The 13,100-nt window shown below is 42.0% G+C and overlaps 1 protein-coding gene across 1 annotated transcript in view; it reads right to left on the reverse strand.

The window, feature by feature from the left end:
* LOC133448389 (inactive rhomboid protein 2-like) overlaps positions 1–12,513 on the reverse strand; it is a 76,183-nt gene extending 63,670 nt beyond the window's left edge. The window contains exon 1 of the mRNA XM_061726993.1: positions 12,386–12,513. The gene's annotated coding sequence lies outside the window, so the exon portion shown is untranslated. The remainder of the gene's footprint in view (positions 1–12,385) is intronic.
* Positions 12,514–13,100: the final 587 nt, after the last annotated feature.

Here is a 13,100-nt window from a genome sequence, read left to right on the forward strand (position 1 = left end):
AATAATCCATGTGCATGAACGTCCCCAGAACCTCCAACACAGAGCAGAATAAAACCTCAGAGGAGGTGACGTGCTCAAGAAGTCCGGTTATTAATCCTCAGAGCTGATAATCTTATCAGTGTTTTGTTTCTTTTTAATCAACAATCCTGAAAGGCATGAACACAATCAGTTTTCCGTTCCATTGTACGTTACTGAAACGTTTAGGAAGGAAGAAGTTATTTGTAGCTGCGGTGTTGAGGATTACAGTTAGCATAACTCAGTACTGGTCAAGTGGTCATAGTCTCAACACATCATTGACTGCGTTTACGTGCAGTTAAAATACGGGTTAAGGTCAATATTCCGGTTACTGAAACATTGGGAATATTCCGTTTCCATGCGTGAACAAACAGGGTTATCCCTGTATACATGGTGATTAATCATTTGGGATATCTGGATCAAACCAGCGACGCACGGAGAACGTCATGCAATTCCTTTCATTTCCGCTTCAAAATCCTACAAATCCTGCTTTGCGCAACTTTTCTCTCACCTTCTGGTAAATCTTCTATCCCGGTACTTTCTACCGTCTACAAATGCCAAAATGTTCATATCTTTCATTACATTTATGAAGTGATTAGTCTCCTCCTGGTCTTGGTTTCTCCGTGTTTATAAGAACTTCCTGGACTCAAAAGACCAAGATTCCTTTTGAAAAGAACATGCAGAAAACAAATTCCTGTTCCTTTTGATGGGGATATTGCGTTAGGCGTTTACGTGACCAAATAATCGGGTTAGAAAAGGAGTAACCCAGGGGTCATATTCAGGTTCATAAAAACCGGAATATGAGCAAATTCCGTGGGTTATTGGTGTTTACATGGCCGTGCAAAACCGGGTTGTTGCTAATATTCCGGTTAGAAAAGGGTTATTGACTGATGGAAACGCAGTCATTGCTTTTAAATTCAGGGTTTCATGCTACAATCATCGTTATTCTGCACCAGTATCGGACCATTCCTGTGTTAAAGTATGAATAACAGCGATCTGAAGGGAACAATACACGAGCATGAAAGGTGTCACTGGAAGAATCCCGTTCTCCCGATCAGACGTCTCTCCGGCAGCGAGACACAAAGACGAGCAGAAGGGAGAGTGTGAGGAGGAGCCGCTCAGCCAGCCGGGCCGGGCCGGCGGCCAGAGAACCAGAACCAACCATCTCTCTCCTGGAAAGCTGCAGATATAAGCTCTCAGGGACGAGCGTGATTCGTGTGCGTGACGGGACGGCGGCTCTGGCTCGGCTTTGATATCTGATCAGAGCGCTGGCCTTTGGTCAGGGACACGAGCCCGGGGTGATTTAATGACTCAAGAATGCTGGACTCGCTGCCACGGGGGGTGATTAGACGAGCTGGAGTAATTAAACTCCTAACAGCATTACTGGGATGTGTTAACCAACTTTGAGTAATTACATTCTGCATGATTGGAGTCAGATGTTCACACGTACAGATCCAGCAGCTGATTGGCCGGGACAGATCAGTGATATCGGGGACTGATATAAGACAGTAACCCGGATCAATACAGGTATCTGGATGGAAACACGTGTTAATGGAGGAGAGAGGGAGTAGAGCGCCGTTTCCTGGGCGGTTATCGATCAAGTTTGATATTACAAATTAAAAGTGATGCGGTGTTTATAACTAAAGTTTTTCTTATAGCTTCACTTGATGCAACTAAGCTGACCGAGTCAGAACTGGGAGGTTGCCAAGACAACAAGATAAGGGGATTAATAGTTGATTATCGATAACTGATCATTAAGGATTTTGTTGAACATGTGGATCATAAGGAGGTTAAGTCTTGAAACAATGTGCTGAATTTCACTGTTCAGGAAATAATGAAAAAACAGCCCAAACCAAATCATATATTCTCTATGTTAAAACCATAAATTATCAAATGCGTAATAAATTTCAAGCCAGTAGCAAATGAAGCCAAAAAAAAGTTCAGGCTCCAAAGCAATACTACAATTAAATTGAATAAATTAAAGCAAATAAAATATCAGTGTTTGGTGTGTAAGTTTCTACTTTTCTCTGCCATAATGGAAACTTTTTTGTTTCTCCTAAATATATTTAGGAGAAATTGTTCAGAGGTTTTTCTCTACAATACGCTACGTTATTTACACTGAAGGTGGCGTTTACTGTTAAGAGAGAGAAACCAAACATTACTGGTCCTCGGTGCTCATTTAACCTTGTAACTAATAATTATCTGCACTCCTATTCCGTCAACTACGGTTTTCTGACAGTCGTCTCAGTCGGTACGTTTACATGCACTAACTGAAAGTTGAATTGTTGCCTTAATCTGACCGATTTTGAAGTTTTAAAAGCCGTGTTTACGCCTTAAGGGCTGAGTATACTTCTGCGTCACACACACGCAGAGCACACGGCGCACCCGTGGTGCCGTCACGAATCGTTCAGAGTTCTCCGTCTCTCCGTTTGGTCGCGGTGCAGTACCCCCCGCGGCCACTAGTTAGCGATCTTTTTCTGAATGGTTTATCCGACTTTTTCCGGTCACAGTAAATCAAAGAAAAAAGGACAACTATTGTGCAAAAAACAAAAACAAAAAAAATCACATATAAACGAAGAAAAAAGCCCTGGAAGTTCACTACTGATTCAAACCGGAAACCGGAAATGCTTCGCTTTCAAACGAACCAATCACAGCCCTCTCGGTCTGCGTGTGGACGGCGTCTCCTCGACGCGTAGTTACAATTTTCGGGAGGTGCACGTCACTGACGGCGCATGTGACGGCGTGTCCTCTGCGTGTCCAAAAACCACACGCCGTAGACACGGCGTCGTTTTGACGCAGAAGTATAATTCAGCCTTTAGCCGGGGCGAACTGAAGGTCTTGAGATGGAGCCGTTAGTGCCAGATGATGCGTCCTAATCCGAGTTATTCCTGTATGTATACCAACCCACGCTAGCCGCTGGAATAACAACAATCACGGCATCACAACAACACGGTAACAGAAGAGGGAGACTGTAGTATGTACAACATTTACAGAGCTGCTGCATCGTTAGCGTCCATTTTTCGCATGCTGTTGTCCTCCTTCGCGCTTGTTTACTAATTGTACCAGAAGAACACCAGCATGGGAGTGCGTGTGGCGCCACCTAGCGTCAGGAAGTCGAACGCACCTCACTCAATAATAGATTGTCTTCTCGGCCATGTTTAGTGGAACCGCCAGTTTAATCCTCAACTAGATTGTTGCCAATAGCTTCATTTTGTTCACTTAGCTTCATTTACTATAACCTTGCGGAGAAAGGACAGCAGTGCACCACAGCTCACCGTCACAGCGTGGGCCGCGGGGCGGAAGACGGCCGACGTAGCCGAGTGCTGCAATCCCTCGGTGGCATCACCACCTCCACATGGGCAAGATATGTGGAAACGCTACTCGTTTCCTGCCTCCCTAACACCGTTTCTTCCTCTACTGCACCACATCAAGGCAAGGCCAAGCAGGTCTATTTGTATAGCACATTTCCAACACAAGCCAGTCATCATTGTGGGCAACGCTCACATCTGAGAGGTGAAGAAAGAACTGTTTTATGATCAATTACCTTGACTGTTTCGACTAATAGTTGTAGCTCTACTTTGGACACAAACAACTTTCCATCATTGATTTATTTATCTAATCCTCAGTTTGTTTCAAAGAACAGAAAGAAAAAACAACCGTCCCTATTGGGTTCTGACATAAAAAACAACAAGAATAAAGATTCACACCACCTTCACCCTTTGCATTGTGACGTAGAATTGGCAAATTGGTTTAATTCAGCATACAAATTCCTACAGATTACATTTGTAATGCTGTATTTGACCCGGTCTTTGAACGTTTTGACCGTATAGAAACTTAATTCTTGCCATTGTAAGAATGAGATGTGTACCTGCTGTACTCTACTGCCCTTACTGTTTAACAACTTGTGCTTTTTATTACTTTACCTCTTTTCTTATCATTTTATTTGTTATTTACTGTTTAATTGTGTCTTGCCGCTTTTAATGTTGATGTAAAGCACTTTGAATTACCTTGTGTTGAATTGTGCTCTACAAATAAACTGACATTTTAGGAGACAGTTTTTAAACTGCATTAGTACAACTATTCTTTTTGACCTTTGCTGTTCTGACTCTGTGGGAACGGAGCTGATCGGGTGTGAGCAGCAGCTGAAAGCGAGCGAAGCCGAGCAGCGAGTGTCTGTAAGGGTGTCGAGGCCTTCGCTAACTTTTCTCAGTCACGGTGACGATCGAAACCGCCCACTCACTCTTCACTCGCGACCACAATCCCCCCAGACGCCTCTGAACGAAACCCCGGGTCTTTAAACGGCACATCGCTCTCCTCGGCGTGAAAACGGCACTCAGACGGCTCAATCAAATCAATGGCTCCACACCAAGCCCATTACGAGAAGTTCGCGAAGGACATCTCGCTTGAACAGGCATCAATGCAACCGTTAAGAAACGTAATCTCCACCTCTTTTGTTTCCAAATGTCTGCAAGCTCCGACCTGCAGCGCTGCAGGCGGCTATGAACCCGCACGGCGCCGGCTCTGCTTCCACTCCAGGAATTCCTCACAATCCTTAAATATGACCCATCTGCCGACGGGAAGGGAAAAAAAAGGAAAAGGGAAAAGTCACGCTGCAATTATACGCTGTAATGTGTCACCCGAGCTTCTGCCTGGAGGAATTCACCAGAGAAATCTGCGTCTTTAGTGGCTCGGCTTGCGTTTTCGCTGCACTCTCACGCACCATCGGGACTCCAGAGCAGCAACAGACGGATCCCGGCGAGGAACGTTCTGTCCACCAGGAACTGGCAGGGAATCCAGGGGAAGCTCGGTGGCACCGCGGGCCGAATCCTCGCTGCACAGAGACGTCTGGGGATCCACGCAGGCCCTTTTAAGGGTTTTACTAGTCTAAAATCTCAGAGTATTTCTGTAGTCTCGGTTTATTTTGAGTTAATGTGTCACACTCCGTGAGAGCGAAGGGAAAAACAACATCCCAAGAGCCGAAACTTGATCACCCCGTAACTGAAACGGGACGGGAAAAAAGAAAAGTGGTGGCACACCTTTTTCTCCTGAGAGGATTATGATGCATCACCTGAAAAACAAGCGGGTTCGAGAGGGGAATACCCATCATGCAAATGGTCAGGCGTGAGAGTTAGAGCAGTGACAGAAACACAGATGCGTTCTGCTCGGCCTCCTGGTCGTGGATCAGCAGCTCTGAGATGCATTAAAACCAGCGTGTCTAAAGGTTCCAACAAGTTCAATTTAAGACTTTTTAAATAACATTTTCAAACTAAATTTAAGACCAAAAAGACAGTCACACAATCTGAACCCAATGTCCAGAGAAACTGGCCTTTTCGAGCCATTTGTTGCTAAATTTACATTCACCCATATTTGCTTGCCTCGTCTCGAGACTACGGTGAGGTCAAGGTTGCCAGATCTGACAGGTTCCAGCCCAAATGTGATGTAAAACCCACCAAAATAATAAAAAAAACAGCCCAAATCAAACATTCTCTATGTTAAAACCATAAATTATCAAATGCGTAATAAATTTCAAGTCATAAGCAAATGAAGTAAAAAAAAAAGTTCAGGCTCCAAACAAAGACTACAATTAAATTGAGTAGATTAAAGCAAATAAAATATCAGAGAGTTTATTGTGTAAGTTTCTACTTTTCTCTGTCGTAATGGAAACTTCTTTGTGAATAATTTCTCCTAAATATTTTGTAAATTGCTTTTTCTTCAAGTAATGACTCACATCACTCCACAAGTACAGTTTAAAAGTGTAATAACCTTCTCTCTCTAAATGCATCACTGGTATTTGTCTCTTTGCACATGTATATATTTATATTATTCGTTTTTCGGGTTTAGTACTTTTGTACATTGCTCTTTTTTTTATATTGCTCTTTTTAATTACTTAGCCTTTTATTGGTTATTTTTTTAGGACATACTTTTTTATACCTTTTGTGTATATTTTGTAAAAAATTGTCGAAGGTGTGTATGTTTGCTGCTGCACAAGTGAATTTCCCCTCTAGGGGATCAAAAAAGTTTATTCTATTCTGAAAACCAGGAAAAGCCCAAACTTTATCAACCCGCCCAATCGTATAATTTTCAGCCCAGATTTGATCAACCCGCCTAATTGGGCTGAAACCCGCTCAACCTGGCAACCCTGACTGAGGCGTTGTTTAACAACTGCTAAACAGATTTATTTCTCCTCAAAACCATTTAATAAACTTTCCCTTTTCAAAAAGTGTAAGAAAACTGTTTAATGATGACCGGATAAAATCCCTCTAAAATTAAGACCCTATGATTGAGATTTATGAGACAAATTAAGACATTTAAAGGCCTTATTTCAGGAAAATTGATTTTAAGACTTCTCAAGGCCCCGCGGCCGCCCTGATGACAGGGTTTGTTTAGGGTTTGTTTAGTGTTGGTGAGCGTCGACTGTGCATGAAAGTTTCTCACGAGGAGGTGGGGCAGGTGTTGTGACCAAAACATCATTATTCAAATCATTCCAGTAATAACAAATACTAGTTTCAGCGTATACGGCGTAGAAATACGAGTTCAAACGCAGAAAGCACCAACTAATTCCCATGATACAACTGTGACTTTTCTCAAACATGAACTGAAACGTTACAATAAAAAAGAGAAAAGAAGAAAAAACTGTACCATAAGAAGAACGAAGCCGAGATCAGCAACGATGACAAGTGAAAATGCAGTGGTGCATCTCACCACCAACACTCGGGTCACATTCAGGTCCGACGTTCTGGTTGTTGTTACCATGGCAACACAAGCACACGTGTCATCTTCTGGTTTCCGGTGAAGCCACCAGTGTGAGGGTGGTAACCGAGGTGAACCACGGTGGGCCCTGATCAAGGCCCTTAACCCCCCCCCAAAACGCTCCCATGGGTGCTCATAGTCCAACTAGTGATGACTTAAAAGCAGACGACTAAGTGATTCAAGATTCATTATTGTCATTGTTCATAACAACAAAATTAAAAGGTGCTTCATCGTGCTGGTCCTCATATAAAGTGCAAGATACATTTCTTTTTTTTAAAGGAATATTTAATGCCCAGAAATTTTCCGTTTTTCGGAAGGTGATGGCTTTAGGGAAATTTTTTTTTTCTTGAGTCTGTTTGTTCTATTAAGGTGTGTTTCGTGAGATGTATGTTGACAAATAAAGATTATTATGCATCGTCACTGAAGTCCAAGCAATTAAACAATAACTACTTAATTACTATACTTTTGAATACTGAGTTGGAAGTATCTGAACACACAAGTTTCTTCCAGGCATTTGGTACCACCGTGGTACCACCATCCTACCAGCTGCTAGATAATATTATCAGAATAAACACGGTGGCAAATGTCAGGAAACACTGATGCTGGGGTGTAGTGTTTGAATCCCTGCACTAGTGCTGGGCGGTATACCGGTTCATACCGAATACCGGTGTTTATTTTTCTTATGATATGAATTTTTCAGATACCGTAATACCGGTGAGTAGCGTACACAGCGTTGGGAACGCCGCGCGGCGCGGTGGAACGTTGCGCCGCTGGACACTGTTTGTGAGGGGACTGTTTAGCGAGTGAGCAGAGCCGGCAGGGAAAAGTCAACAGTGCCGCGTGTCCGCGTGTAACCTAAATCTACCATGGCCTCAGCGTTAGGGCTCGGCCAAGTGAGGCTTTATAAATATATGGGCTTTATAAATTTATTAAATATATGAGCGCAGAGTTGGCGAGGAGCTGCGCGCCGCGAGGAGTACGAGCCGGGCGCACAGTGAGTCGCGCTGTGAAGCCTGATTTATGGTTCCGCGTTAAATCGACGCAGAGCTTTCGCCGTAGGGTACGCCATAGGTCGCGTAACCTACGGCGTAGGGCCTGCGTTGGTGTAACGCGGAACCATAAATCAGCCTTAAACCACACCTGCAGCCCGTCAGCTCATCAGGAGGAGAGGTTAAAACAGCGGGGCTGCGAGTTGTTCATTGCTGGTTCGTTTTGTTAATTGAGAGCTTTATCGGTTTGTTTGTTAGCTTGCTGGTGTTTTTTTTCTCTTTGTGATTTTTGAGTTATTTGTGAAGAAGTTCCGAGTTCCGCTTGAGCAGTACTCGAGTTGAGGGGGGATGAGGGGTGATGTGATGGCATCCCCCCCTGAAATAAAAACAGTCCAAATCATCCCCCCCCTGAAATAAAAACGGTCCAAATCATCCCCCCCTGAAATAAAAACGGTCCAAATCATCCCCCCTGTAAAACTGCCATCCCTCCTTTCCATCCCTTATGTCATTTAATCAATGAATAAGGTTTTACTGCTATTTCAACATTTAGAGTCATCACCAGAAAAATAACACCAGAAAAATAACTTATTTGACAATTTTCACCTGTTTAGAGTAAATTTTCACTTGAAATAAGTAGGAAAATCTGCCAGTGGGACAAGATTTATCTTCTTAATACAAGCAAAAAAATCTTGTTCCACTGGCAGATTTTTCTACTTATTTCAAGTGAAAATCTACTTGAAACAGACTGTTTTATTGCTTGTGTAGTTGAAAAATACATGAAAACAGGACCTTGAAAAAAATAATCGCATATTAAATCGCAATCGTAATATTGAGGAGAAAAATCGCAATTAGATCATTTTCAAAAATCGTTCAGCCCTACATTAGAATCATAAGTGCCGCCACCTCATTGTAAACGGCATCATTTTGTGAGGCCATGCAAACCTGTATTTACACTAGTGTGGACATTAATGTTTTTCTACAATATTTCCTCCTCATGACAGTAAAATAGGCCATTCTAAGCCAATTTACTGCAGCAATTCCTTTCCAAATCATTAGAAAATGTGGTTAACACCCAGTTGTGCATGAAAAAAAAACGTGATATACCGTGAAACCGATATAATTTTGAAAAATACCGTGATATAAATTTTTCGTCATACCGCCCAGCACTAACCTGCACGTCCCAGGTTAAATAGTCCACAGCTTCGACGCCAGAGGTTTGAGAGCGTGTCTCGTGTTAATCACAAAGACATTTCCTCTGGAGAGATTTCAGCTTGAGGCAAAGTTTCTGAATATTTTCCCTTTGGGTCTGACAGAAGGAAGCACTAAACTTCATCATGGAAGTCCCCGTTTCCGCCACCGGGACCTCACCCGCAACTCCTCTCTCCTGTCCCTGATTTACAGTAGACTTGGAGTTCTGGAGAGCATTTTTTTGTGGTCCTGGTCTTGTCTCGGTCTCAGATAACAGAGTCCGCTGCACCAAGGTGACAGAATCTGGTATCAGCAGTTCTTCCTCTTGTTAAAGGAACTTGAGGCAGGATTGAGGCAGGATTTATGAAAAGAATTCGTATACGTTTTAAGTTTTCTAGTAATAATGTCAGATGAAGCGTTCCAAACCAAAAAGAATGATTCCTCTAGTGTATCTCTCCGTTGCCTTGAACAGGCTGTGTGCTGCAAAATGTGCTGCAATTCGGTCCCGAATTTCCCGCGCTGGGCTGCGGATGTGACGTCACATGACGCTGCATGTTCTCCCGTGCCGGCTTCACTGTTGGCTGCAGTACCCCCAACGGCCGTCGTGGTGAAGGGTGGCGCTAGAGAGTCTCATTTCTTAAAAGGAGCCTCATGCTCCTTTAATGTACAGTTTTGTAAAATATTTGTATTTTGCATTTGATTTAATGTTTTGGTGCATCTGCATGTGTCTGTATTTAATTACAGTTTCGTGTTTATAACAAATTAAAAGCACTGGAGTCAATCCTCCAATAGTGTAGAAATAGCGGTAGTGCAGTCGCCACACATATCTGATCTCAGCTGATGGATGGAAACATTTATAGTGAGTTCAACATCATCATCCACTTCTCTGTGTTATTGAGCTGCAGTTGAAAACAAGCTCATATGGAAACTAGCTGAACCAGGATGGAGATGATGTTCTACAATCACACAGGATCAGGACATTACTGGGTTTGTTTTTGGTCTCGGTCTGGAGCTGAACTGGTCTTGGTCTTGACTGGGTCCGTTTTGGTCTTGGTCTTGATACTCTAATCTTGGTAGTGTCTTGGTTTCGGTCTCTGTGTCCGTCTTGAGCTGAACTTATTGGTCTTGGTCTTGACTTAAGGCTCAGTTATGGTTCTGCGTCAAAATGACGCCGTGCCTACGGCGTGTGGTTTGGATCGACGCAGAGGACACGCCGTCACATGCGCCGTCACTGACGTGCACCTCCTGAAAATTGTAACTACGCGTCGAGGAGACGCAGACCACACGCAGACCGAGTGGGCTGTGATTGGTTCGTTTGAAAGCGAAGCATTTCCGGTTTCCGGTTTGAATGAGTAGTAAACTTCCAGGGCTCTTTTCTTCGTTTATGTGTGATTTTTTTTGTTTTGGTTTTTTGCACAATAGTTGTCCTTATTTCTTTGATTTACTGTGACCGGAAAAAGTCGGATAAACCATTCAGAAAAAGATCGCTAACTAGTGGCTGCGGGGGGTACTGCACCGCGACCAAATGGAGAGACGGAGAAGTCTGAAGGGTTCAGCACGGCGTCACGGCTGCGGCGTGTGCTCTGCGTTGGTGTGACGCAGAACCATAACTGAGCCTTTAGTCCATCTTGGTCTTGTTTTGGTCTTGATACTCTCTAATCTTGGTAGTGTCTTGGTCTAACAAGGTCTCGGTTTTGGTCTTTACTTGGTCTGTCGTGGTCTTGAGCTGAACTAGTCTTGTTTTGGTCTCGTCTTGGTCTTGTTTTGGTCTTGATACTCTCTGGTCTTGGTCTCGGTTTAGTCTTGACTACGGGTCTAATTTACAGACATTTCTGCAGATTCATCTGAACATTTCTGCAAGAATTGATTCGTCTAGTTGTAACGTCCATGTCTGTAACTAAAACAGCTCATGTTTCCCCTCTAAACTGCCATTGCAGTGATTCTCCAGTGATCCCCCCGTGACCCTCCCGGGGACGCCTATCAGGGAGCATTAACCAGGGTTCTTACACATGTTTCAAGGTCAAATTCAAGCACTTTTCAAGCACTTTTAAGGGTCATTTTCAAAATCTTCAAGCACCTTATCGATGGGGTAAAATATCTATAGGAATATACATACTCATAATTATTTTTCCCACTTTTTATCACAATTATGTACATTGTATCGTGCTGTAAACATCTAGTTATGTTTCATCTTACTGATTCTACTATTTCTCCTTGTAATAACTATTGCAATATTTCAGTTGATTTGTAATGAATCCAGAATGTATGACTTTTTTTTTTTTTTTTTTTTTTTTTTTTTAAAAATTGCATTACAGAAAATAAAGAACTTTATCACAATATTGTAATTTTCTGAGACAGTCCTGTATACTCATAATTTTTTTTCCCACTTTTTAATCACAATTTAATCACAATTATGTACATTGTATCGTGCTGTAAACATCTTACTGATTCTACTATTTCTCCTTGTAATAACTAAACTATACAGGACTGTCTCAGAAAATTAGAATATTGTGATTTTCTGTAATGCAATTACAAAAACAAAAATGTCATACATTCTGGATTCATTACAAATCAACTGAAATATTGCAAGCCTTTTATTATTTTAATATTGCTGATCATGGCTTACAGCTTAAGAAAACTCAAATATCCTATCTAAAAAAATTTGAATATTCTGGGAATCTTAATCTTAAACTGTAAGCCATAATCAGCAATATTAAAATAATAAAAGGCTTGCAATATTTCAGTTGATTTCTAATGAATCCAGAATATATGACATTTGTTTTGTTTTTTTTTAAATTGCATTACAGAAAATAAAGAACTTTATCACAATATTCTAATTTTCTGAGACAGTCCTGTATATACTCATAATTATTTTTTCCACTTTTTTATCACAATTATGTACATTGTATCGTGCTGTAAACATCTAGTTATGTTTCATCTTACTGATTCTACTATTTATCCATGTAATAACTAAACTATACAGTCTGAACCCAATTTTGTGAAAGACACAGTTATAATTTCAAGCACTTAATGTAAAATTCAAGCAGTTTTCAGGCCTTGAAAACACAACATTGAAATTCCAGCACTTTCCAGGATTTCCAGCCCCTGATTGACACATATTTAACCCCTGATTAACACATGGCGCCAGTAATTAACTTGAGAGGGGAGAATCTGCTGGAAGAGGCGGCTCTGGAGCTGCTGGAGCTGGTGGGGCAACAAAGGGCCGGTCCAGACATGTTTATCTGCAGGAAAACCAGCGTTGGTGTAAAAACTAACCTCATTTTCTCTTGTTTTTATCAGCGGAGCAGGAGCGCGCTCCCGCGGAGCCAGGTGTCCGGCGCGCGCGTGCCCGCGACCAAAATTCAAATCTGACCGTTGACCGAAACCTCGGCGACGCTTCTCTTTAAACCTCTAGAAACGGGCAGGTGTTGGGCTTTACTCACCTCTGGAGAAGCGCGGCGGGGGTTTGAGTCATTAGAAGAGGTTTATGTGTCCGGTAAATATGTCCGAGGAAGAGTTTGGGGAGAGTCCGAGCTCCGTCTGTCCGTCTGTCACCACTTCCCTCTTTCTCCCAGAACAACCGGGGAGCGGGGGGGCGGGGCTAAGAGGGGAGGGGCGGGGCCAGGACGGGGAGGGGGCGGGGCCTGCAGCTCCGTCTGTCTTTTTTTATTTATTTTTTTATTTTTTTTATTTATTTAAAAGAATTATCGCAAAAATACGACGGAGTATTAGGGCCAAACTAAGACAAAAAATAAAAAATAAAGTAATAATAATATGAGAATAAAGTCATAATATTACGAGAATAAAGTCGTAATATTAAATATATTATGAATATATAAATAGAACTTCACAAGATGCTCAATATTCCTCATTTTAACACAGGGAGAAGATGCTCTTCCTGTTAGAGTTCTCATAAATTATATTCTCGTAATATTACGACTTTATTCTCATAATATTACGACTTTATTCTCATAATATTACGACTTTATTCTCATAATATTACGACTTTATTCTCGTAATATGACGACTTTATTCTCGTAATATGACGACCTTATTCTCGTAATATTACGACTTTATTCTATTACAACTTTATTCTCGCAACATTACAACTTTATTCTCGCAACATTACAACTTTATTCTCGTAATGTTACGACTTTA

Source organism: Cololabis saira, chromosome 1 (genome assembly GCF_033807715.1).
Source record: "Cololabis saira isolate AMF1-May2022 chromosome 1, fColSai1.1, whole genome shotgun sequence".
Classification (NCBI taxonomy): Eukaryota; Metazoa; Chordata; class Actinopteri; order Beloniformes; family Belonidae; genus Cololabis; species Cololabis saira.